General features: G+C 46.8%; 1 long non-coding RNA gene across 1 annotated transcript in view; it reads right to left on the bottom strand.

Annotated features, from left to right (window-relative positions):
• Window positions 1-27,985, bottom strand: part of LOC119391089 (uncharacterized) — a 303,791-nt gene that overhangs the window by 240,563 nt on the left and 35,243 nt on the right. The window contains exons 9-12 of the long non-coding RNA XR_007415559.1: window positions 17,047-17,200; window positions 16,307-16,464; window positions 6,801-6,895; window positions 2,695-2,771 (exon numbers count right to left, since the gene is read on the bottom strand). This is a non-coding gene — a long non-coding RNA (uncharacterized LOC119391089). The remainder of the gene's footprint in view (window positions 1-2,694; window positions 2,772-6,800; window positions 6,896-16,306; window positions 16,465-17,046; window positions 17,201-27,985) is intronic.

Below are 27,985 nucleotides of genomic sequence, written 5' to 3'. Positions count from 1 at the left end.
GCGTAAACGCTGCGAGAAGATTTTATAATAGCTTTAATAAGGCCCGCAACATGGCTGAGAAAACGTCGATATGCAATATCATTTAACGTTACAAATAAAATGTTGCGTATTTTCTGTTTATACGCAAAACTCATAAGCACTTAAGAGCTGCTTCTGCATGTTACACATACAATACAGACACGCAAATTGTACATATTTTTCACAGCGACTATGTAGGACCCCCTAAAACTGCTGCCGGTTTTATCGCACTGCTAAAGCCACGTGTTGATATATTGGAACCGCTGCAATGTTAGCTACGCTTTTAAGCACAGCGCATGCGCGACGGGGAAGGTTGATTCATGAGATTTGTCGCACCAAATAAGGCAAAGGTTACGAGGGACGCCGAGCATTGACGGGCTTCGGACAGCTTTGACTGCCTGACGTGCTTGCTCGCCAAGCTTCTTACGCTCGCGCCATGTCCGTTGGCGGTGGCGTGTACACTAGTTCTCATTGGTCCCGCCATAGGCGCAGCTGCGCTCTCCGGTGATTTCAACAATGCTGACTAGATGGCGCGCCACCGCTCAAGGAGGCGCATTCCACACTAGCCGCGTGCGCAAGTTAGATAGGTGACCGCTAGAGGGCCGCTCCTCTCGTTGGGCGCTCGCGTTTGACGCGCTTTTCTCTTCGCCGGCAGCTCACTCAGCGAGCAAGCGAAGAGGGCTCGCCGTCAAGTCGCTGACTGGAGCCGCTCGAACGCACACAGTCAAGCCAGCGCGTGTCTATTTGACGATGATAACGAGGTATTCAATACTGGCACTAACAGCGGTCGCACAGGGGTCTGCACTGAATACATCGGGCGTTTGTACAGGGTGGACCGTGCACAATGAACAAGCGGTGTCAGGAGAAGACGGATGAGACGTGCATTTGCGCTTTAGGTGGCGATGAAGAATAACCAAGCACGACAACAGGCAGTGCTAGAAATAAATGAAAGGGGAAAAATTCCGCAATATCCCTCTCATTGTGGGAATCGGTTTCCTGCAAAGGAACCGGCGAGGAGCTACCTATGCCGCATTTTTGGCTTTCAATTGAGACATTTCCTGTACAGGGTGGTCAGTTTTCCTAAAACAATTTGTCCACCGTTTTCAAGAGATCAGCTGTTACATCATCCTCACCAGCTTTTTTCACTATTTGCATTCCCTCCAATGCTTTCCTTACTTCCTTTGTCATTACTGGCTGGATGTATAATACTTCAGTACTACTGCCATTATCGTCGTGGCTGTCCAGGCTACTGTACAGATGTCTGTAGAACTCCTCAGCTACGTTAACTATCTTAACTATTGCCTTAATTCTATCTCAGTGTATATATCTGGTTTTCTGCCTGTGCCCATTTCTCTCTTCACCGCTTTTCGGCTTCGTCCGCTGTTCAGAGCATGTTCACTTCCATCCGTATTATACCTTTTTATGTCGGACACTTTGCGCCTGTTCATTAGCTTTGAAAGCTCTACGAGTTCTATTCTGTCAGGCTAGATGCTTTCATGCTTTGCTTTTTCATAATGACGTCTATCGTCTCCTGGCAGAGCTCACCAGTGTCATGTCTGACGACGGTGCCTCCCACTTCTGTTGCACGCTGTGTAGTGATACTGGTAAAGTTATCGTTCATTCCGTGAATGTTCAGGCCAGCTTCCTGGGTTACAACCGTCTATGGGTTCTGCAGCCAGATCCTGTATTCTGTACTTTCCGTTTGAGCGCAGGATCATTCACCAGTATCACGCAGTTACCCTTAGAAATTAAAGGCCGGATAGACATCAGTCTTAGTGAGCGCAACAAACGCAATGACCCTGTGGGACGAAACCACACTTACCGCCGCGCGATGTGTGAGCGATAGCCTAAAAAAATCTTGGAAGGAAACTAAAGGTTAATGGCTCTTCGGGCATCGGCCCAGGGTGGCAGCACTCGCTGGGCACAAAAAAAAAGTTTGAAAACTGGCGCAATTTCCAAACATGCAGACGCGGCACCGTACATGTACGGTATCGATAATTTGGGGACTTGTTTGCGGAACTCACGCAACACCCGAGTAATTGTAAATGCAATTACGCGGGTGTCCTTGCATTTCACCATCATCCAGACGTGGCCAAATAAGGCTGGGAACCGAACCCACGTCCTCGAGCTTAGCAGGGCGGTGACTTACGTGCTTAGCTACCAAGGTGAGAGAATTTGAACACGGACAGTAGTATCGCACTAAATCGATTCTAAAGCGGGGGATTGACCGAGGGCTCGTTTCTAATGGAACCAACAGAATGAAGCTAAGGAGAATATAGGGGACTATAAGTGTATGTTTTAACTGTCGTATAGTAAGTAAACGGAAATGAATTACAGTGAGTGAGAAATCAGCTTGCCGCAGCTAAGGATGGAACCTACCGCCTTCGGATGACGCGTCCCATACTCTACCAATTGAACTAGAGCGGCTGTCGCTTTCCCATTAATTTATCTATTAGGTATGTCAGTGTAATCCCCGGAGTGTTAGCGAGAGCTGTTTGCAGCCAATACGGCGAACGATGTGCGGCACAACTTCGACAGCTTCGGCGACGTACGTCACTAAGAATGGTATGTGGAATATAAACCCTTGGTCACTACAAAAAGCTTGGAAAGTGGAGGTTGTGAAAACGTGTTATGTGTGAAGACGTTTGCAATAGAGTGTTGTAAATGAAAACCTACCTGGCCTGCTGGCACAGGGTATTCAGGATGGTATCCCGCTAGCAGGCCGGTCGCCTCGTGCCACACGTACAGCAAATCTGCGTTTTTTTTACAGAAAACAGCAGTTGTCAAGCTTGTGAACACCAAGGCACTGGCTGGTCAGCACTGCATATATATACCCCTCAGAGTGCATCCAAACGACAGAGCAAAACGTGTAGTCGTAGAATGCCTGCTTAGGGCTACAATGCCGTTGATTTGTTTTTACCAGCAAAGAGCCCGTGTTTTGTGACTTGAATAAAAAGTGTGGTTTTAATAGTCACCAGAAGATATTTTCGTTGACAAGCACATTGTGAATTTAAAAAAATTGGAACCGTATTATGTACCTGGCTGAGACATACCAGCGCAAGGAATAAAACGATGCCACAGCGCACGCGCCCTTCAGCTAGCGGTAAAGTCGCGAAACGCCTCTTGATCTCGGAGGCTTTCGTTCTGGCGATACCAGTTGTACCGGCCCCTACAAAAACCCTACCAAAACGGCTGAGGGCAGCACAGGTAAACGTAAAAGGTGGGTTCCACGAAGTCTGTTTTGCTAGCTTTCTTTAAAGTCATGCATACGTCCACCCTATAGGTTTTCCTATTTGTGGACATGTCTTTTCAGCACGGCCTTTTATTTCTGAATTGAGACGAAACGGGCAAGCTCTGGCACGTTTGCGCTTTGCATTTCGCACTAAGGACTAATAGAATGGTAAATCTATCTGGGCTTTTTCAATCTGATGCTGGACACTACTGCGTCCAAGCCGCATAAGCAAGCATGTATATGTTCCTCATCAGGCTTTCAACATTTCAATTAAAAACTACGAATGATGGCCACTTATGTTTTCTATGGCTTCATAAGGTTGTGCCTAACAAAGCGGGCCCCTCGAACCATTACCCTTCTTTAGTTTACCTTATTTTAAGAAGTTAGATATGACCTCGTACTCGCACGCTGCCTCTCTTGCAGCATAGCGAAGCGACGGTGACTGGGCATAATTGGCGAGGCCAGCTAGTCTAAAAGATAACCAAGCTTGTTGCTATTGTAAAGCGAGTGGCTACTAGAAATACACAATTAAACTTTACGTATTAGTATACGGTTATTTACATGTATATGTCGCTGCACCCTGAAAGGTCTGCGTATCATAAAAACTTCCGAGTTTCAATAACCCCCTACGTCAACTCCAATTAAAAATATTCACCCTTGATCAGTTACCAAACCTGACCATATTATGATGCCGCAAAAGTAAACGTTATTTTATTACAGGATTCCGCCATGTACATTTGAAAATGCATTCTGCCTCTGGCACCAAGCAACACTGGCTGTCCCACCCACACAGTGTCCTAGAATTACCTACAAGGAAAATTGGTGCGGGACGCTGTTGTCCAACGACAATTCTTCGACACAATCAGCGAAGTGGCACCGTTCCCGGAGAGCATCTACACCTTAAAAGTGTTTAGTCTACCATAGTGGTTCAATCAAGCTGTTGAAGTTTGAGTTCCAGCCGTGCCGAGTGTGAGATGGCAGGTGTCAGCCATCTCACAATACTGGCAGAGATCGGAAAAGGAAGAGTCAAATTGGTTTGAGCACTGCCAGGCACACTAGCGTATTAGTGAATAGCCGGATAATTCTCTCGTCCGCCTTTTTGAACCCTTGCAGGACGCAGGAAAGCGGTGGTAGGAGTCCCAATAATGGGTTGTTACATATTTAAAAGTGAGGAGAGGAGAGTTTTCTTCTGAATCAGAAGGGTCACCGGTGGGCGAGGTAGGGGCCCGGGGAATGAGTGCGCGGGCGGCAACGTGCGCTGCCTCTTTGCCTGCCAGGCCCTGATGGTCGGTAGTCCAGATTAGTGTACGGGGAGAGGGGTAACGTACCCGCGGACAGGGTCGAATAATATTTCTCGAGTGAGTCTCTCTCGAGTGATTGAGCAGTTCGTTGAAATCAAAACGAGTGTATCTAGAATGCTCAATGCTAGTTCTGGTGTGCGACAGGCAAATGTGTTGGGGCCACTATTATTCCTTATACATATAAATGATTTAGTACAAGCAATCCCTGACTCGGTGTCTTTTAAGCTTTTTGCGGATAATTGTGTTGTGTTTAAAAACATAACCTGCTCTGAAGACCATAATATATTACAGCAAACTCTACGCAACATTCAATGCTGGTGCGCAGCATGGGACATGGTATTAAACGCTGATCAAAACAGTGCTCATAAATATAACATGGAAAACTAATCCTGGTGTGTTTACCTACAATATCAATGGTTCCCCCATTCAATCAGTAATATAGTATAAGTATTTAGGGACATAGGCGTGCGCAAAAGGGGGCGCTAATAACCTAGGAGGGAGGGGGTGCAAAATCTGCCCCATACATTGACTTAATAGGGCGGGGGGCCACTGCGATGAACCTTTGCCCCCCCCCCTTTGTGGGGAACCTTGCGCACGCCTATGTTTAGGGATCACTCTTTCTAGTGATATGACGTGGCGGGCACACATTTCGGCCATTTGCAATTGAGCTTTTCGGAAACTGCCATTTTTTAAAAAAAAGCTTGCAAAGGCAACTGCGAATGTTAAACGTCAAACGTATAATGCTATTAGACCTAAAAAGGAGTATGCATCCGTTGTATGGAATCCATACACTAATATTATATATATATATATATATATATATATATATATATATATATATATATATATATATATAATACTAAAGATTAGATTCACCAACTAAACTCATGAAAGCTCACAACATTCCCCCCCCCCACTGTTCGTTTGCGAGGCAGACAATATTGATGAAGACCTTGAACACCATTTGTCGTGTTTAATATTGCATCATTGAAACTTATATTACTTGTCGTGCGAGTGTTGTTGTAAACTATGTGTGCTGTTTTTCATTTCTTTGTTAAATATCGTACTAGCGAAACTGACGTATTGCATGTAGTGCCGGTATTGTTATAAATCATTTTTGTGCTGTTCTCCTTTCTTTGGAATTCCACTCCTGGCCTGCAGTATTGTGAAATAAATAAAATAAACAAGGGTAGTGGATATTCTAGGTGGCATTAAGCCTGGGCCGGAAACCTAATGTGTAGGATAGGCAACCATGCTTTAGAGCAAAGGAATGGTTGTCAACGAACGGGAAACCCAGCCGAGGGCAGCAGCGAGATAGATGGAGTAGAAGTTCGCAGAGATAAAATGCAACAAGCTCGCACTACTAGGTATGGTAAATAGGAGATCATGAGGAGAGGCCGTCCTGCAGTGGAGATAAAATGGGCTGATAATGATGGTGGCAGATAGATATGAACAAAAACCACGCTTTTCTGTTCCGTAGTTACCGATGCCGGAGTTTTCAATTCGCGCTTTAGCTCGTCCTAAAGGGTGTCCTCTCACCACTACCATCTGTTCAGCATTATGCATTGATTTATGAAAACGCCCTTTATGCTTCACTAAACAGAAGAATCCCCATATGTTCGCTGCCTTACACGGCTGTTTTCTGGCGAAACATTGACAGACTCCACTACATCGTCTCACCCCTTCATGGAGGAAACTCTAGTACAAAGGTAAGGGCAATTCTCTGTCCCATGTTACCGCTTACTTTTCGCCGCCCTCTTTAGAAGGAGCTGTCACTATAATAAGAAGGACACCTCGAGTCCCCCTCGTTTGTGGCCCCCTGACCAAGCCTGGGCTGCGCAGGCTGTGTGCCAGCTGAGACCAAAGTCCCTACAAATATTCCAAGCGATCATTCTCAAACCCAGGAACGCGTATTTTTAATAAACTTCCTCTAAGTATGGTGATGATGATGATATTTGTTGACATCGGCGGCGTTATGTAGCGAACTAGCTTGTTTACGCCAGAGGCCCTTGACGAGAACTCTTGTCAGTTTTTCGCCATACACCATGCACTGATGTGAGGTTAGACATCGTACGTTAAATGCCACATTCAGCTACACTTCTTTTTTTAAGCAATTAGTTGAATTTTGTAACGCTCTGCGCGAACTGTAAAAATTAACTCCTGTTTCCACGCAACAATGAAAGCGGTAGTGCGAAGCAACCGGCACTGTACAAAGGGAGTACTGTCAAATGGCAGTTTTCTGAACTTACCTATGCCTCGCCAAAAGAGCAAACGCAATTGGATGGGGCAAAATGTAGGCTCAGTCCCCGTATCCGTATTCCGGCGCAGTTTTCACCTTGCAGTCCTGCAACACCCGATTCATTTAGGTTGAGTTGCTGAGAGACCCTTGTATCCTTGTATAAACACTTTGCTCAAGTTTTACTTTCAGTTACTTTGCATCCCGTGTTCAGTGGCTTTCACAAGTAGTGCTTGGTCGCGAAGCCTGCGCGTTCTTACACGCATGTACATCTCGCGCTGCAAATAACTTGTGACAGCGCTAGTGACAGATATTTGTAGTAACTATGAAAAGCAGCATATGGTTGAGCACACATCGTTACAAATTAAATCTTACACAATTTACAACTAATAACCTACATCATCAGCCTATGCGCAAAACATCTGGAGCCCCCTAGCATGCTTCTGTATGCTGCACAATATCTTTCACAGTGATCATGTCTGACTGCATAAAACTTGCGCGTGCTATCCTGCGGCACGATCCCCCACTTTCTGTTATTGCAACATATCCATTGTAGTCGACGCTTCTAAACACAATGAATGCGTGACGCGAATAGCCATGTATATTCCAGGATTATTTACGCGAGTTACAGCGATTACGGTTGAAAGTATACAGTTGACACACGTATGAAATACAAAGCGTTCCAGTATAAAGCAATCCTTTATTAATACCCGGGGTTTCAAGTGCCAAAACCACGATATGCTTATGAGGCAAGCCGTAGTAGAAGGTTCCGGAAATTTAGACAATCTGGTGTTCTTTAACGTGCACCTAAATGTAAGTACATGGACCTCTAGCAATTCGCCTCCCTCAAAATTCCACCTCCGCGGCTGGGATCAAACCCACGTATTTCTGGTCAGCAGCAGAGCACCGTGCAACCACAGTACTACCGCGACCGCCAGCTGTGCGCAAGTTCACCCACCAATTTGTTCAATCTTGTAGGTGGTGCTTCGGCTAATGAATTCTGCACCACCACAAGAACGTGACGATCTCCGTAGAACCAACATTGAATGATGCAAGTTGACAATAAATGTTAAGAGAACAACATAGCCAAGAATCGAGATAGCGAGAATCTTTTCCAGAAAATTACTTGTGCCCTGTGATCACACATAGAAAAAACTACCTTAGTTACCAGTCCTGCGAAATACATGCCCTAACAAATATGAACGATATCTGCGATGTACATGCTCTTGCATTACATAAATTTATTCGATGTGTGCGACAAATACTGGCACCAAGCTAAGGGTCCAACAACGGCTTGGCTCGTCGTTGGACCCACACAGTTTGATGCAGAATTACCAGTAAAACTAGACGCTAGATGCTGATCTAAATATGCGTGTTGGCTGAACGTACGTGCTGCGCTGAAAGGCGCGAGATTGGCGAAAAACAAAGCGCGCGCGTGTGCGCGATTGTGTGTGCGTGCGTGTCCGTGTGTGTTCAACTTCAATAATACTAAATACCTTTCAAAATGTGTTATTTTCAGGAAGTTTTATTTGCTGAATGAAATCTTCGTCTTCGTTTAAGCCTTGACCAAAGCCAGCCAACAATTATCGCGAACCGGTATACAGTATATAATCTGACTGTCTTTATACGGCAACTGTGGATGCATTTTTCGATGGTGCCATGACACGCTTTCGTAAACTCGCATAGACGGTGGTGCCAGAATGTAATATTGCAGCAATTTCTATACGATCGCATCAGCGTATTCGCAGACATGTGATTGCGGGAGATTAATTATCTCCCGCAAACGCGTTGTCGAATTACAGCAACCTGCGACACCCGGTTTGGGGACGTCGGTTTAAGGAACTGTTCGGACATTGAGCGCGCTTTTGCTTTGTTCTTCCTGCTTCTGATAAATGGATTGATAATAGCCGTTGCACGTCAAACGCAAGCACACGTTTGCGGGACGTTGCAGTGCGCTTCCCACAAAGACGTAGTTTAATGCACGTCAACGCAAACGTCGGCAAGATCGATTAAAAGTTGGATGCTATGAGCGTTGTATTGATAACGACGCTGTGACCTGTGAACAACTAAGCTCAATTTCAAATTGCACATAATTCTTTGCCTACCGGGAATAATGATCAGCTCCCACAGAAAAAAAATGTATCTTCAAATAAATTTTCTGCATAAATAAATAAAATTTCTGCATTTTACGGCCGAGTAACCTTGGTTTTTACGCTATTTTGCTTTCCTCTGTTCTCTCTATATTTCTGCCACCAATCTGCGCACCGTGCTGTTTCGACCTCCATCGAGGTCATGTTCACCTTCCTCGGACTGCCTTAAAAACCCAGGGCTTCACCTAGCTCCTGCCAGAACGTACACCTGGGGCGCTATTTTGTACGCGTTCTAGCATAGAACGGGGAGGAGGATCGAACAAAAGGACAAGGGGAAGCCACACGGGATTGGTCGAGGCTAGTGTGACGGTCAAGACGTGAGAATAGCCACAAGTTTTGCTTAGAACGGGGAGGAGGTGGTGGAACAGTCTCCGCAAATGACTTGGGTTGGATCCAAACGAAAGCGGAGGAATGGTCTTCCCGCGCATCTCTCTACCGCGCGGACAGTTTACGAAAATGGCGTCTCCGTTCTCGTTCATGCCATTTTGCAGAAACGAAGCCGACGAAGCCCCGAGGTAGAAGGTGCGTTTGAGGTGATGACTGAAGAGGCGTACTTGGTGACGGGGCCCTCGCTCTTCAGCGCGTTGGACAGCTCGCCCCACAGCCGACGCCTGTCCGCTGCCGTAAATACGTGCGTAAACTCGCTAGCTCGTACGGCCAACTCTCGATGCTGTTCCATAAACGAGAGCAGCAACTCTCTCTGATTGTCGGGAACGCGCGGACCTCGTAAGTGCGTGTGCTGCGCCATTTCGACAACTGAATAACGGTTCCAATCGTCGCGCCGTTTGAATTTTACAAGTACACTAATACTAGAACCACTGGATGAAACAGCGTGGTGGCCAGCGCCACCACCGAATGCCTCGTGAAACTGCGACACCCCCTGGCGCTATGTCAAGACATTAACACAAGTTAATTGTTAAAGTCGCCGAGCTCTTCAACTTTAAGCTGCGAGAAACAATGCCTCTGAATATTGATGTTCAGGTATAATAATTATACATTTATTTATGCATTGGATACATTCCTGAATTCCCCAGCTCGCCTATTGGCTGTGTGCTCCCGCTTGTCCTTTTGTTCGATCCTCCTCCCCGTTCTATGGTAGATGGATGGATGGATGGATGGATGGATGCTATGAGCGTCCCCTTTATAACGGGGCGGTGACATGTCTGCCACCAGGCTCGAAGGATAAAAAAAGAAAAAAAAGAAAAAAAAACTTCCTTGTTTCATGTTGTCCTAATGCCTTATCTACATTGATTAAATCTATGTTATTATAACAAAAAATATAAATTCACAGTCCATCTCTCTGCCTCTTAAGGCAGAATAACCTTTTTTCCCCCAATTATTTATTTTTGTACTTTATCTCTACTTTTCTGCCACCAATACTCTAACCGTCTCTTACTTATTTCTATCGCGGGCGTGTTCAGCTTTCCATTGTTGTCCCTAAAACCCAAGGCTTCATGTAGACTCGTGCCCACACGTATACCTGGGTGAATATCGCCACATTCAATCAGTACATGTTCCATCGTTTCCTTAGTTCCCCCGCAGCATGTACATTGTTCTTCTTCGTGACTGAATCTCGCTTTATAACTACGCGTTCTCAGGCAGCCCGACCTTGCTTCAAACAGTAAAGCGCTTCCCCTTGAATTATCATAAAACCTTTCCCTCCTTATTTCGTTTTTTCCTTTTCGGTAGTTTCTCAGAGCCGGCTTCTTTTCCATCGCTGTCATCCAATAAGTCTTCTGCCCCCCTGGTGGATGTCTTCAGAGTCAAAACATGCTCCGTCGTCTCCATATTCACACAAGTAGATCTCAACGAAAAAAGCTTAGCAGAAGTGGCCGGTGGCTGGAGCCACAAAATCGCGACACGCGGCGCTGTTGATGACGAGCACGCCCATAGTGAGATTGCCAAGCACTTTCCATTTTCTGAAGCAGGGGTGGCCTATGGACCGGCGGAAAGCAGCCCATCTTGCTGTTGGCCCACCCGTGTCCATATGCGTAGCCACCATTGCTTATCGGCAGAGGTGGCTACGTACTTGCTTTTTTCGCTGGAGCTGCGAGCAACCATATGTCTCTGTCGCAGTTGCCCCGAAAAGCTGTTTGTTGGAGTGCTTTCTGCCAGCCACCCCTGCTTTGGAAAATGCAATGTGCTTGGCACTCTCGATGTCTGCGTGCTCGAGAAAAACGGCGTCGCGTGTCGCAATATTGCCGCTCCGGCAACCAGTCACCTGTGTCAATCTTTTTCCGTTGAGATTGTACGTACATGTGTCGTCTTTATTACTGAACATCGCTTTATAGTAACGCGTTCTAAGGTAGTCGGTCGTCGTTGGAAATACATTATTGCGCTTCCCTCGACATCATGTTAACATATCTAAAAACAAGCGCCCCCAACAGGTGCATTGTGCCAAACAACTTCACGCCTATGCAATTCATCATACCAACCATTCGTAGTTTCTATTAGGACATGTATCGTTAGCCCTACAGACGCCGGAGTCACCGAACGATCTCGGAATCTGGATGCGCTCATAAGTAACGTTTCGCGCTACAAATGGACAAATTTTAGGATGGAGACCCCGGCTTTTATGGGCGCGCAGGCGTGTTGATAGAAAAGCCGCCATTCTAGTCAGCAACGATACTCCTAACGGCTTACAGAGGGTGGTACGGTAGCTAGCTTTTTTTTCCCCTATGGTTGTACAGTACGGCTCATCTAACAGCGGTTGTGCTTCATGTTGTGCTTCATCGTCATGAGTGCTCCGGGCCCCAAAATCTTCGGGCGCTCGTTCACAGCAGCGTTTTAACTGCGCGCCGGAACGGTGGGAGTTTCTGAACTAGTGGTGCGGTGCGGCATTGGCGACTGCACATCGTGAACAAAGCCAATCAACGACGGTTTCGCGCGAGCCAAAGTCGGGAAGTTTTACGGCGCTTGTGGCATACGCGACAGAACTACGCAATATCTTCGTGCCTTCGTTTCTAAAGTTTGACAGTTTTCTCATTTCTTTTTTACGTGCAGAAGTGACAATCTCCTTTGAAATAAAACATGCGCTCGCTTTTTGAACCAGAATATCGGTGAAAGTTTCAACGAAAGGCCTACTGTAACGACGTCAGCGTTTGATTTACCTACCCCACCCTAACCAAGTCGCACCATTGGCATTTGTCGCGTTTTAGATTCGCCCGGTCGAATGATTCTAAACTTCGAACACTAGCTGTTTGAAAGTCGAATCAAATTAATCGATTACGTATTATTCGATTCGAATTTGAAACTCATATATTCGCACATCGCTAATTATTCATCGTAGCGAGCCTTTCCAGTCACCGCAGTGCTGCGAGCGCAGAACGCGAACGGTGAGCGCAAAACCCTATTCTAATTCTCGCGAAAGCAAGCACAAGCAAAGCGTCCTGATGCCCGAAACTTTTAGGACCATTATTTTTATAACTCTGATAAAGGAAGGGAAAACGCCGTCACCATAACTGGCGCTGAAGCGGGAGACATAGGCGCCGCCATGTTTAGCAGCGCTAATTATTAGGGTATGTAAACATCACACGTTAAAATACCTAACGCACACACTAACGTAACGTACACACACCAAAGAAACTTGTACACATCAGTGCTTAGGGTATGAAGTCATCGAAGCCGCAGCAATAGCATCGCTCCGAATTGCCACGAAAACGCGTTTCGCGCATATTTTTCTTGCGAAGTGTTTTGAACTGGGATCAAAACAAATGATGAAGTACGCAGCCGATTCCATAAAAGCGCTAACTACCCATCGTGCTGTGCATACTCATTGCACTCACGTGACGCTCAGCGGATCAAACAGTTCCGATAGCTCTGATGTGCCAATGCGACAACTGCTCTAATAGACGAGGAATCGATTTACTGTGCCACGAGCTATGACATCCTGCAAAAGCTATACCAATGAACGCTGTCGCCTCATTTATCGCATTAGACGAAAGAAAAATGTGGAACCCACCTTTGTTGTCGTCAGTGATGCCGTCAGTCGGCCCTCCCATGTCGGCAACGGGTACCTGAAGAAGCATTCGGGCTGCTCTGAGCTGTGATCGACGCCTCGCGGCTCGGAATAATCGAATGCCGAATGCGCGCAGGCGCTGGCCCGAGCCGCACGAGCGCATGCGCTCGAGCCAACGCGTGTCTCCACGAGCGCTGGCACGAGCCAGCGCGTGGCTCGGACCAGCGCGTGTCTGTACTTGACGATGATGATAATGGTCACTCATACTTCGAGTTTCAATAACCCCTTTCGTCAACTCCAATAAAAAATATTCACAACGCTTGGTCAGTTACCAAACCAGACCATTGTATGATGCCGTAAATGTTAACGTTATTTTATTACAGCATTCCGCCATATACATTTGAAAATGCATTCTGCCTCTGGCACCAAGCAACACTGGCTGTCCCACCCACACAGTATCTTAGAATTACCTACAAGGAATATTGGTGCGGGACGCTGTTGTCCAACGACAATTCTTCGACACAATCAGCGAAGTGGCACCGTTCTCGGAGAGCATCAACACCTTAAAAGTGTTTAGCACACCATAGTGCTTCAATCATGCTGTTGAAGTTTGAGTTCCAGCCGTGCCGAGCGTCCGCGAAATTGGCGAAGCGGGTGAGGGCAAAGCGAAGAGAGGGGGAAAGCAGAGCAGAGCAAGGCATTACTAAGAGAGGTATGAGAGGAGCAGCCGAGCAGGGCCGCCTTTCAGTCCTCTCGGGTTGGTTTCGGGTTGGGCGGGTAAAGAAGGATTGAGCTGGCATGCCCATACCATGTGGCAGGTATCAGCCATCTCAATACTGGCAGAGATCGAAAAAGGAAGAGTCAAATTGTTTGAGCTCTGCCGGGCACAGTAGCGTATTAGTGAATAGCCGGAGAATTCTCTCGTCCGCCTTCTTGAACCCTTGCAGGACGCAGGAAAGCGGTGGTGGGAGTCCCAATAATGGTTTTTTACATATTTAAAAGTGAGGAGAGGAGAGTTCTTCTGAATCAGAAGGGTCACCGGTGGGCGAGGCAGAGGCCTGAGGAATGAGTGCGCGGGCGGCAGCGTGCGCTGCCTCTTTGCCTGCCAGGCCCTGATGGCCGGTAGTCCAGATTAGTGTGCGGGGAGAGGGGTAACGTAGCCGCGGACAGGGTCGAATAATATTGTTCGAGTGAGTCTCTCTCGAGTAAGTGAGCAGTTCGTTGAAATTAAAACGAGTGAATCAAGAATGCTGAATGTTAGTACTGCTGTGCGACAGGGAAATGTGTTGGGGCCACTATTATTCATAATATATGTAAATGATTTAGTACAAGCAATCCCTGACTCAGTGTCTTTTAAACTTTTTGCGGATGATTGTGTTGTGTTTAAAAACATAACCAGCTCTATTAGACCATAATCTATTACAGCAAACTCTACGCAACATTCAGTGCTGGTGCGCAGCGTGGGACATGGAATTAAACGCTGATCAAAAGAGTGCTCATAAATATAACACGGAAAACTAATCCTAGTGTGTTTACCTACAATATCAATGGCTCCCCCATTCAATCAGTAACACAGTATAAGTGTTTAGGGACAAAGGCGTGTGCAGAGGGAGGCGCTAATAACCTAAGAGGGGGGGGGGGCGCAAAATCTGCCCCATACATTGACTTACTAGGGTGGGGGGGGGGGCGCTGCGATGAACCTTTGTCCCCGGAACTCTAAAAATCAACTCCTCTTTCCACGCACCAATGAAAGCGGTAGTGCGAAGCAACCGGCACTGTACAAAGAGAGCACTGTCAAATGGCAGTTTTCTGAACTTACCTCTGACTCGCCAAAAGAGCAAACGCGATTGGATGGGACAAAATGTAGGCTTGGTCCCCGTATCAGTATTCCGGCGCAGTCTTCACCTTGCAGTCCTGCGACATCCGATTCATTGTGGTTGAGTTGCTGGAGACCCTTGTATCCTTGTATAAACACTTTGCCCAAGTTTTACTTTCAGTGACGCTGCATCCCGTGTTCAGCGGCTTTCACAAGTAGTGCTTGGTCGCGATACCTGCGCGTTCTTTCACGCATGTACTTCTCGCGCTGCAAATAATTTGTGACAGCGCTCGTGACAGATATTTGTAATAACTATGAAAAGCGGCATATGGTTGAGCACACATCGTTACAAATGAAATCTTACACAATTTGCAACTAATACGCTGTATCATCAGTCTATGCGCGAAACATCTGAAGCCCCCTAGCATGCGTCTGTATGCTGCACAATATCGAGACACGCGCTTGTTAAAATCTTTCACAGTGATCATGTCTGACTGCATAAAACATGCGCGCGCAATCGTTCGGCACGATCGCCCACTTTCTGTTATTGCAACATTTCCACTGTATTCGACGCTTCTAAACACAATGAATGCGTGACGCGAATAGCCATCTGCATTCCAGATTTATTTACGCGAGTTACAGCGATTACGGTTGAAAGTATTCGGTTGACACACATATGAAATACAAAGCGTTCCACTATAAAGCAATCCTGTATTAATACCCGGGGTTCACGTGCCAAAACCACGATATGCTTATGAGGCAAGGCGTAGTCGAAGGTTCCGGAAATTTAGACCATCTGGTGTTCTTTAACGTGCACCTAAATGTAAGTACATGGACCTCTAGCAATTCGCCTCCCTCAAAATTCCACCTCCGCGGCTGGGATAAAACCCGCATATTTCCGGTCAGCAGCAGAGCACCGTACAACCACTGTACCACCGCGACAGCCCGCTGGACGCAAGTTCACCCACCAAATAGTTAAATGTGTTAGCTATGTAACCTGCTATGCTACCATGATGACAGCATTCGGATAGCGAAAGGAGTACCACTGAATCTGCCTTGAACGAAAGAAGAGAATATCAAGGGCTCGTTCCTTTTGTTTGATAAAACCTTAATGAGAGGCAACAGATAATGAAGCCAAGGAAGGTATAGGGGACGTTAATTGTACTGTTTTAACTGTACTGTAGTAATTATATAAACGTGAATAAAGTGAAGTGGACGAAAAGACAACATCCTGCCGGCAGGGACCGAACGTGCAACCTTCGGATAAGGCGCCCGATGCTCTACCAATTGAGCTACGGAGGCGGTCGTCCCCTCGTCCACTTTACCGGGTATTTATGTGCCCGCAGACCTGGGAGTGTTTGCGCCACTCGCCGCCATGACGGCGAGTGTGGGACTTGCGTTTCTGAATGTTCGTATTTCCTAGGTGAGGTTAATTAACGCCCGAGCAATGTGCGACACAATCCTTAGAGCTTCGACAACGTGCGCCAGTAAGAAGAACCAATGTAATCAATACTTGGTCACTACAAAGGGCTTGAAAAGCGAGGTTGGAAAGTTGCGAGGCCGTTCCCAATAGACTGCTGTAAATGAAAACCTACCTGGCCTTGTGGCACCAGGTGTCCAGTGTCGCATATGGGCAGGCGAGGCCTTCACCAAGCCGGTGGTCGGATAGCACCCCCGATTGCAGTATGAAAATCAGTACGGACAGGTGGCCCACCTGTAGGCCTGTCACCTCCTCCTGCTACACGAACAGCAACTGCGTTTTTTTAACGCAAACATCACTGGTCAAGCTTGTCAACACCAAAGCACTGAAATATATTCCCCTAAGAGAGCAGCGAAACAAGGATCAAAAGGCGTAGTGAATGAACGCCTACATAGGCCTACAATGCACATGCTTTGGTTTTTTTTTGTTACTAGCAAACAAGCCTTGTTTTGAGACATGACTAAAAAACGCGGTCGCAATAGTTAACAGCAAATCTGTTCGTTGAAAACCACATTGGGCATCAAAAAATTGTAACAGTATACATAATGCACCTCTCAGAAAACAGTCCTAAAATTTCTCTCAAGCTTTTCCTCACTAGCGCGGTACTTGTCTGCCAACAGTTGACGACAGCAACAGTCGAGACACAATCGGCTGACATAGCAATGGTACGTCTGTTTTTCCAGTTTCAAGTCATGTACATATCCGCCCAATTAAATCTTCCTATTTGTGGACATTTGTATTCAGCCCGGCTTATGATTTCTGCCTTGGCACGAAACGGGTAAGCAGTGGCATTGTAATCAAACCTTGATGACAACAAAGAGCTTGAAAACCGAGGTTCTGTAAATGAAAACCCACCCGGCCTGTTGAATCACGTGTTGAGGATCGCATACGGGTAGGCGAGGCCTTTACCAAGCTGTTGGTCGGATAGCGCCCCCGATTGCAGTAGGAAAAGCAGTACGGACAGGTGGCCCACCTGTAGGCCCGTCACTTCACGCCAAATGCACAGCAACTGCGTTTTTTACAGCAAACAGCCGTGGTCAAGCTTGTCAAACAGCATCAATGCACTGGATGGTCAACACTGAAATATATGCCCCTAAGAGAGCAGCGAAACAAGGGACAAAAGGCGTAGTGAATGAGTGCCTACGTAAACGCGTTGCAATAGTTAAAATATATTTTCGCTGAAAACCACATTAGGCATCAAAATATTGTTAACAGTATAATGCACCTCCCAGAAAAGAGTCCTACACTTTCTCTCAAGCTTTTCCTCACTAGCGGGTACTTGGCTGCCAACATTTGACGACCGCAACAGTCGAGACAATCGATTGGCACAGCAATGGTACTACCGCGCTTAGTATGAGCTGCAACATGCGAGCGCGTGGCTGAGCGCTCTGCAAGGTTGTAAGTGGCGCCGATCATGGCATATTTTTGAGTTATCGGGAGATAGTTTGGCTGTCCCTGCGAGTGCGCATCGCCTCCATTTGCTTTCACGACCCGTGACGGCTTCATCGACCGCCATGCCGCGCGCCTCTCACCGACGGGGCCTTCGCCGCCTCGTCACCGACGTGTATCGTGCCCCTGGCTGAATCGTGGTCCCCTCCGTCAACTCCTGCGACCGGCTCCCCATCTTTCCTCTGTTCTTCTATCCGTCGTTCTTGCCGACCATATTTCACTTTCTTTCTCCTTCTACTTCTCTTTTATTCCCACCTTACCCCCACCCCTATAAGGCACTGCGCCGTGCTCCCGTAAGGGCTGCAGAAATTAGGTGTCTTCTTTTTTCCTTACGAACCACTACCACCACCTCCACGCCCTCGTTTTGCCCTGCGGTGATAGCAGCTTCGAAAATAATAACTTCGATGTTGAAAGCAAGCAAGTGGGGGCGATGCGCGCTCGCAGGCACAGCCAAACTATCTCGATAACTCGAAAATATGCCATGAACAGCGCCATTGTACAACCCTGCGAAGCACTCGGCCACGCGCTCGCGTGATGTAGCTCATACAGAGCGCGATAGTACGCCTGTTTTCCCAGTTTCCTGTCATGCATATATTCGCCCAATGAACTCTTCCCATTTGTGGAATGTTCAGCACAACTTATTCTGCCTTTGCACCAAACGGGCAAGCACTGGCAGTTGACAGTCTGGAATTAGAGAATAGTAAATCTCTCTGGGATTTTCGGTCTGATGCAAGGCACTACTACGTCCAAGAACCATGAGCAAGCATGTGAATGTGCCGTGATAAGGCTTGTCCAATGTAATTTGTTTCCTTAATATCACAATCTCAACCTTTCTAATTTGACATTTTCTATGGGTGGACAAGGTTGTGCCTAAGAAAGAAGTGGGCTCCTCGACGCAGTCTCTTTTAGCCTACCTTATTTTAAGCTAAGTTAAATATGTGTTCGCGCTCGTACGTTGCCGCTGTTGTGGTGTTGCAGGTCATTTCTGTTTTTTGAAGCGACGGTGACTGGGAATGTTTGACGAGGCAAGCTAATCCAGATGGTGTAAAGCGAGGGACTACTGCAAAACACGATTACAGTTTACGTATAAGTATAAGGTTATTTACACGTATATTTGTCGTCACCCCGAAATGCTGGGACATCTTTCTGTATTAAAAACCCATTTTGTTAACTACAATATAAAATGTTCACAACGATTGATCAGTTACCAAGCCTGCGTATTTCATGATCCATAAAAGTTGACGATATCATAACCTACAGGCTTTCGCCATGTACATTTGAAAATTCATTCTTCGCGAGTCACAAATTCTGCAACTAAGCAACACCGGCCGTCGCACATACAGTGTCTTACAATTACCTAACAGGAAAAGTGATACTGGGCGCTATTCTATGATGAAAATGCTTCGACATGGTGACCGAATCGGCAACGTTCTCGGTGAGCCTCAACACCTTGAAACGCCTAAACACGATACTGACCACCTATCCTTGCGTGAATATTGACGACTTGCACTTGGTGCTTCAATGCACCAGTCAAGGACGTATTTCTAATGTGTTTATGCGACATCTGCTTAATACGATTATTTCAACGAGTGAGTGCCAGGCGAAATCCTGTCCTGGATCCACATAAACGCAACTCAGCCTCGGAACCGCGCGCACGCCGTTAAATCATGCAGAGCCTATCTACTAAGGCCGGCCGCTACGACTCCGTGCAAAAGATCTGAATAAGCGATCTCACCTCAATTATTGTACTAAACAATGGAAGCACACGGAACTCGCCTCTTCTTTTTTCCTTTTCTCAAGAGGCCTTTATTGTCCCGGATAGGTATCTAAAAAAGCGTTCGGTTGCTCTGATCCTAGCATGGATAGCATGGGTATGGGTGATTTTATGGGTAACTGCGATTAGTGAAGCATGCATAATGGACGCATACTGAACAGGTGGTGCAAAAATAAGAAAAAAAGACAATGGCTGAGTATGCGTGAAGGCTTTAGGCGACGACGAAGAAGAATCAAGCGCGAGAAAACACGGCGCAAGCAATGAGTGAAAGGGGGAAACAATATTGAGATTCCACTTTAGCCAACAAAGTGCCTTCGCAGTTCCTCCTCCGTATTGCATTTTTTTCATATTGGAAACAATGATATTTAGAAAACGCTTATTGGGGATTGCAAGAAGATATGGTGGCTATCACGTGAGCACTGCTGACTGACGATCACTTCACATTTCCATTCATCACTTGGAAGTAAAAAGTATCTCCGCAGTGTCCTATAAAAGTGAAAAGCAACGAGTGATACCGCAGTGTACGCGTGGGCGCATAAACCGCACTCCAGGGGAGCTATTTTCACGCGACAGCGTTAAAGAGCTCGCTTCGCAGAAATTCCGGTGTTGGCGTCGGAGTCTTTGGTTGTGAGCGAAAAATCTTGTCCGTGACCAAAATATTGATAAAGATGTACATAAAATAAATAGCAAAAAATATTCAGTTCGAGTAAGAATCGAACGCATGCCATGTGCGTGGCAAGCAGGTGTTCTACCAAAGAGCCACGATATTGCTTGAAATAGCTTGGGAAAAAACACTATATGAATGTCATGTAGTGGAAGGAGTCTCCTTAACGCCCGTAATAATGCGTGGCAGAAGCGTAGGATCTCGCCAAGCCTGAAAGTATGTGAATTGCACAAAGAGTGGGTGTTTTAAAGGGCCACCCATTACAAAGCCCTCAGACATTTATTCATCAGCTGCAAAAGCATAAACAAAATGAGCAGCTGCGTAGGTTCGCGTGTTGCCTTACAGACGCGTAGTGGGCCCTTCGCCGATTCGCAAAAGAAAGAATTATGGCGTAGTGGGCACTTAACAACTGCATTTGCAGTAGGCATTCGAGGATAGTTTGAAGCAGCCAATGTTAAGGGCACAGTCGGTCGTTTCCTTACGGCACGTTTGAGGCATGCTCCGAAAACCGGAGCCAGAGAAAGCGATGCGCGTTCTGCTCTTGAAGGCAAAGCGTTCTGTGATAGAACGGAAGGAACGAAACGTAACGAAAGGATGACATGGAGCCGCACGGGATTGGTCGATGCTCGTCTGACGGTCAGACGTGGGAATAGCAACCAGAAACGGCAGTGCTGTGAATAATTTCTAAAGGAACGGGCACAGAACGGACGGAGGCACCGTTCCATCCTGAATCAAAACGTAAGCGCTAGGGTCGGAGAATCGAAAAGCCTGCTTTGTGTTTGGCTTACTCTAATCCTGCGCGAATAGTTTGCGAAAGTCCCAACCAGCCCCCCACCACCGACTGTGGATGGATGGATGGATGCTATGAGCATCACCTTTATAACGAGGCCGTTTTTTGTCGAGCGTGGAGGCGCACATGCCACCACGCTCGACAAAAAAAGACAAAAAAAGCTTGCTTCTTTTTAAGTTGGTCGAATGCCCTGTCAACCTCGATTAAATCCATGTTACCATAGAAAAAAAAAACATTCACAGCCCAGCTCCCTGCCCCTTACGGCAGAGGCCATTCTATGGCCACCAATACTCCAACAGTCTCTTACTTATTTCTATTGCGAAAGTGTTCAGCTTAACATGGTTGTCCCTAAAACCCAAGGTTTTGCGTAGGCTCGTTCCCAAACATACACCTGGGTGGATATCTCCACATTCAATCAGAACATGATCAGTCGTTTCCTTAGCTTCCTTACAACATATACATTTTCCTTCTTTACTGAATCGCGCTTTATAACTACGCGTGCTAGGCGTTCTAGGGTACGTCTCGTGAACTTGCCACACCATTTTGCGGCCAATGAAGACTAACACAAATTGTTAAAGTCACCGCGCTTTTGAATTTCGACCTATGAAAAACAATTCCTGCTAATATTGATGTTCAGCTATAATACTGCATTTCTTCATGCCTTGAAAACATTTCTGAATTCCCTCAGCTCGCCTATTGGCTATTTGCTCCCTCACGTCCTCTCGTGTCGCTTCGTTCCGTTCTATCACATAACGCGTACAAGATGGCTGCTTAGAACCAATGTCCTACACATGCTGCCTTTGTTATCTTTAAGGCCTCGTTAAAGCTCGCACGTTTCTTTACACGCCCTGTATTTATTTGAAATTCTTAACAACGTACTGGTATCATAACATTAAAGGGGTCGTGAACCACTTTTCCAAGTAATGATCTAATGACCTCAGTATCGGAGTTTCCTGCCCCCCGAATAAATTGCCTCAAAAGTAGGGGTGTGCGAATATTCGAAAGTTTCGAATAATCGTCGAATATTACATTCGAAATATTCGTATTCGATTCGAAAATCGTGTATTCGAAAAATTTCGAATATTCGATAACTTCGAATATTCGAAAAATCGAATATGCGATTCGATTATCATGCATAAAGTAACTCGTCTTCCACATTTCTGCTGCATTCGTATCGCTAAAAACGTTGCCGAGAGGAGCGAGAAACATCGTAAGTACACGGAGGCACGATATCTGCCTGCGACTAGCGCCGCAATACGTATGATTTATTGCTGGTGCATCTCCGACGTGCAGCGCTGTTGGCGATCATGTAACCGCACATTTTCAATATTATGCGGCCGTAACGTGCCGCACTACCACTCGTTTACTATGCGGGACCACTTCTGAAGAAAGACAGTGACCCACGTGACTGGTGGCGGACTGTAGGCACCTTCAGATACCCCAGTCTGGCAAAGCTTTGCCCCATGTAACTCCCTATACCAGCCACTTCTGTTCCAAGCGAGCGTGCCTTTTCAGCGGCAGGGGGGGGGGAGGTTGTCTCTGCTAGAAGAGAGCGCCTGCTGCCTGATCATGTAGAGCAACTCACTTTTCATGATAACATCTAGTCATTACTCTCATTGTGCCGCGATATTTGATTGTGTTGTGATGTGCATTGTGCTAGCCTGGACATTGTGTTCTGGAGATAGCAGTGTATGTTGTGTTGCCAGTCAAGCTGTTAATGTTTTTTTTTTTCAAATAGCTACATGTTAAATAAAATATTGTTACTGTGGAGGCATTTTTCCTTTGATATTCGATATTCGATTCGATATTCGAAGGTGGATATTCGTATTCGATTCGTATTCGAAAAATTTGATATTCGCACACCCCTACTCAAAAGATTTTTCGAATCCGTCAATGAGCGGAGTTACGGGGGTTCGGCGCACGCTTTGAGCGCTTTCTCTTTTCTCGTACCGACGAGCGCACTGGAAGCTACGCAGGGAGGGATGGCACGGAGGAATGAAGTTACGTCCGCGCGCGTCATGAAACGCGATCGCTCTCCCGCTGTGATTCGCGTGCGCGAGTGCAGCTACTGTGTACTGAGGAGTGCGGCGCTGGCAAGTGGCGGCACCCCGTGGGAAGAAGCGCATCTGATCCGAACGCCGCTCTCGACTTACGTCGGCTATCGGCCAATGAGGATGCTATGTCTTTTGGGACGAGGCGATGCAGATCGTGACGTCAACCGGCAGACGCCCCGCCCACTGACGAGAGTGACAACCGGCTTCTGTTTGAAAAGAGGGCGCCTGAGGAAACGGCAACTTCGCGCTCCGCTTGTGGCCTTTACGCGGCGCCCACGACTGTAATATTTGGCAGAGCAGTTCATAGCCGTGTCAGCTTTCCACAGGATGTGTTTTTTCAACAAGCCGAAGGGGTGCTTCATGACCCTTTTAAAGGGACTGTCTACCGTCCTTCATTGCTTTTCTGCTTTGTACAGCAATAGAAAGCGTACCGTCTGAAGTGTCCAACCTTGCAGCTGTTTTGAGTGGAAATTTTTAAAACAGAATTTTTCGATCTACGTTCCGTCTTCTTCCATTAGCGTGAAACATGCCCACAACACTGGTTGGTGGACGCGATGATGATTGTAGTGCCGGTAAAAATTAAAACCGAAAACACATGTGATTTCGATTGGATTACTTTATTTTTGCCGAACCCTATTGTAAACAATGTAACAGTCGTTTTCAGCGCGCTACCGGTTAAATGAAGCCTTACTATACGATTACAAAACATTTGTTTTCCCGTGATCGCAGTCTCTGCGCTTATTTTAGCACTGATGCCGCAATCCAAGCCAAGTAGATTTATCAAAAAGAGACAAAAAATGCGCGCCTTCACAGCGCAGCACATATGAGACATTCTAACAACAATACAGCGGCACAGTACGGCCAGCGCGGAGAGCCGCATGACATAGCGCATGAGTTGAAGCAGACAAAATCGAAGACGGCGCCGCAAGCAGCGCCATCGGGCGCCTTTTCGTATGCGTGAGAAAAAGAAAAGCAAAAAATTACTCTCTGACGCAATCGAAAGGGTCTAAAGTGCGTAAGATACAATTTCAAGTTATACATGTTTCTTTTTAAGCAAAATGAGTCCACCTGCGAGAACCTTGTCCTACCAGTACATTGAACCATATCGGCGTTGGGTGACGCTAGCTGTAATTCTTCACAATTTTCAACATCAAATTAAAAATATAATTCCTTTTTTATGGGGCAAAAGCATGCTCGTTGCCGCCGATGTGGCGAGCGATCTTCTCATTTTCACCACAATGAGAAAACATTTTTCCGGGCGGTAGACAGTCCCTTTAACTCCATTTTCCACACAACAGTGAAAGCGTCAGTACGAAGCAACCGGCACCATACAACGTTAGGGTGTGCTGTCGAACCACACCAAACGGTGTGTAGAATGACAGTTTTCTGTACGTAGCGAAGTCGCAGTCGTTCACGCCGCTGTCGTCTACTGTCTCAAGCACATTAAAAATGGCTCGTAAAAGCAAATACAATAGGATGGAGTATCGGGCTGTGGTCCTGGACCCAGTACCCCTACTCCAGTGTTCTTTCACGCATCTACTTTCTAGCGCTAAAATTGTCTCGTAATAACCCCATGGTGCTAAGTTTCGCGCAAACGCTGCGACAAGAATTTATAATAGCTTTATAAAGGTGCGCTACATGGCTGAGAAAACATCAATGTGCAATATCATTTAACGTTACAAATAAAATCTTGCGTATCTTCTGTTTATACGTAAAACTCATAAGCACTTAAGAGCTGCTTCTGCATGTTACAGGTACAATACAGACACGCATACTTGTACATGTTTTTCACAGCGACTATGTAGGACCCCCTAAAGGCCGAGACAGACGGTACGATTTTCCATGCGATGCGGCGTCCGACACGGCGGTGGGAAAACCGGAATGGTGACCTTTCATAGCATCGGACAGCCACCATTCCCTCTCCCCCACCGCCGTGTTGGACGCCGCATCGCACGGAAAATCGTACCGTCTGTCTCGGCCTTAAAACTGCCGCAGGTTTTATCGCACTGCTCAAGCCACGTGTTGATATATTGGAACCGCTGCAATGTTAGCTACGCTTTTAAGCACAGCGCATGCGCGACGGGGAAGGTTGATTCATGAGATTTGCCGCACCAAATAAGCCAAAGGCTACGAGGGACGCCGAGCAGTGACGGGCTCCGGACAGCTTTGACTGACGTGCTTGCTCGCCAAGCTTCTTACGCTCGCGCCTTGTCCGTTGTCGGTGGCGTGTACACTAGTTCTCATTGGTCCCGCCATAGGCGCAGCTGCGATCTCCGGTGATTTCAAGAATGCTCACTAGATGGCGCGCACCGCTTAATGCAGGTAGAGTCACTGGAAAATTTTCAGAGTATCGCATCTGTTTTCCGCGCGTCGCCGCCGACGCGATTGGCTTACTCGCATCACGTGACCTCTCGCCTCCATATCCCTTCCAAGCGCTTTGGGTGCAGGCACGTTCAATGCAGAGCGTGGCCGGAGCATGCAGATGCCAGAAGAGAGTAGCTCACCATCAATCGAACGTTACTGGGGAGCTACTCTGGGCATCTTGTTTGCCGTGTGGGAAAAATTAATGTGAAAGAGCGCCGTTCTACGTGGCTGCATAGTTGGCCTGAAAGAATTCGCCCCCCTCGAATAACACTCCTTCCTGCAGTGAACTAGACTAATTTTGCTGGAAAAGATCTTATGCGACAGGATACTTCACCTTTTCGGTTCGCTATAGTCAGCGATATTGAAAGCTACATACCTTTCTATTTGCTCGGCTGTTTATATCTCGATCTGTCGAACAGATTACGCATGCTATCCGAGTTATAAGCGTGTCACACACGAGAGCGAAATCGAAGATTTAATAAAATGATAACTGTTTACTGGTATACCTTGAAGGCAATTCTGGCATGATCTTTGGCATTGCACAAAACAGAAGCGTGGAACTCTGTTGATAAACTTGGTATAAGGCAATGTTATCAAGCGTATTTTTAAATTTGTTGCAAAAAAATGTTGCTAATGCTGCATTGCACCGAGCGTACCCTTAAAATACTGTATAGTTGGTGAGAAATGGTCACAGTAAAAAGAAAAAAGCAGATCCCACGTATTGAGGGAGTCGATTTTATGCGAGCCCTAGGTCTATATACATGCTGTGTTGCAGTAGCATGCGCTTTAAAAATTCCGGGATGTGCTATTTCTGATCAAAAGAACATAAAGCACCGTGCCGAGGAAGTTTTAATAAGAGTGCATTATGAAAAAAAAAAGTGCAGCAGTGCAGAAACCGAACCCCAGCTGTTTACGCGCTGGCAACGCCAAAAATAGAAATGTTTGTCGGAACACAGCAAAATATTTGCAAATTCGCAACGTTGGGAATATTAAGGAGACAAGAAATATGAAATCAAACAATGAAGTAGTGATGTCAATCATTTTTGATGGCCTATTTTCTACGTATCGTAAGATCAGATGCACCTTACCTACCGCACGCCGATTCGCCCGTGCGTTCGGCTGCTGGCGTTCCGAATCAAGACGTTGCGCACAACTTCCAATTACCGTACACACACAACTTCTATTACACATATCAACCAGTTGAACAGCAAGCACGGTGCGCAAGCAAGCTATGCGTCAGCGATCAGTCGAAGGACGCAATGTTGAATGTTCTCAATGTTCGATAACGTTCTCGGGTGCAGTGAACCTGAACACCGACTGCAAAGCTAGCGCAAACAGCCAAGATTCACCAAATGTCGAAGTAAATGGCATCTCGCACGATGCCACTGCGCTAACGCAACTATGTTTACAGATCCAGACCTAGCGAACATGCCCGTTCGCGAGCACATGGCAACATTCGCCGTACGTTTCATTAGTTACACCGCTAACCGTGCAGTCGATCCATACCTGTCGGTGACTCGAAATCACTTCTAATATCCTCTTGAAGAAACACACACACATAATGCCGTTCTGCCGAGCGTACCACGGCACTGAGGCTAAAAGATCGGTCACTTCTCAACACACGCTAGCAACGCGCCGGACGGTCTGGAAGGGACATGGCCGCCGCCACCCAATGTTGCCCGCGTGCAGCCTACCTTTGCGGTACTCTGATTTTCCAGTGACTCTAAAGGCAGGGCCACGGTGTTAGAATAGGTTAGGTGTACCGACGTTCCGCCTCCGCCACGCAGCCTCCTCGCCGAACATGGGGACGCGCTTCGCGTTTTTTCCGACAGGCTGCGCTGGGTGTATCGAGGCTTCAGGTCAGCCGCTTCAACGGGGGCCGCGTCGCTTACGAAGCTGCATTTGCGACAACTCTTCAACTGCTGGCCGTTCCTTTTTTATCAGGGTAACCGCACAAAGCAATCCGATTTGAAAGTAAATGCACAACATCAAGAAATTCAGTGGCGGTAGCCAACAGATGGAAATACATAGGAAATATAGCCTCTGCGAACAGCGATAATGAGTTTACAGGTGAACACGAATTTCAAAAATATTTTAGCTCGTGCACAAATAAGGCCACCGTGGCAAATTGGTTGAGGCCACCGCGACAAACTGGGTTAATAATAACATCTGGTGTTTTAACGTCCCAAAGCCACGATATGATTATGAGAGACGCCGTAGTGGAGGGCTCCGGAAATTTCGACCATCTGGTGTTCTTTAACGTGCACTGAAATCGCACAGCCCTCTACCATTTCGCCTCTATCGAAATACGACCGCCGCGGCCGGATTCGAACCCGCGACAATGGAACACCGTGCCCACGAGCTTCGGGTCAGCAGCCGAACACCTTAGCCACTGGTCCACCGTGGCGGACCCGAACTGGGTTAGTCAAAAAGAAAAAGGTATTCCCTGAAAAAGAAAGCGGGGGTGATGAGGGGGGTTGACGTCTCTCTATATGATGCTTGTAAGAAGAAAGCAACACATTTGACAATGGTAGGTTAGAAATTCCTTTCATGGGTTGTCGGTGTGCATGCACCATATGGCATGGATTCAAGCAGCCGCCCACGGTGTTAGTTATTGTTCAGCCGCCTTTGAAACGTTTACACGTGCTGGCTGGCGCGTGTTAGTGAAGGTTAACGTCCGTTTACCGACCAATCCATCA

The sequence above is a fragment of the Rhipicephalus sanguineus genome, chromosome 1 (assembly GCF_013339695.2).
Source record: "Rhipicephalus sanguineus isolate Rsan-2018 chromosome 1, BIME_Rsan_1.4, whole genome shotgun sequence".
Lineage (NCBI taxonomy): Eukaryota > Metazoa > Arthropoda > Arachnida > Ixodida > Ixodidae > Rhipicephalus > Rhipicephalus sanguineus.
Note: the sequence above shows the minus strand (reverse complement) of the source record. Positions and strands in the feature narration are given on the sequence as shown.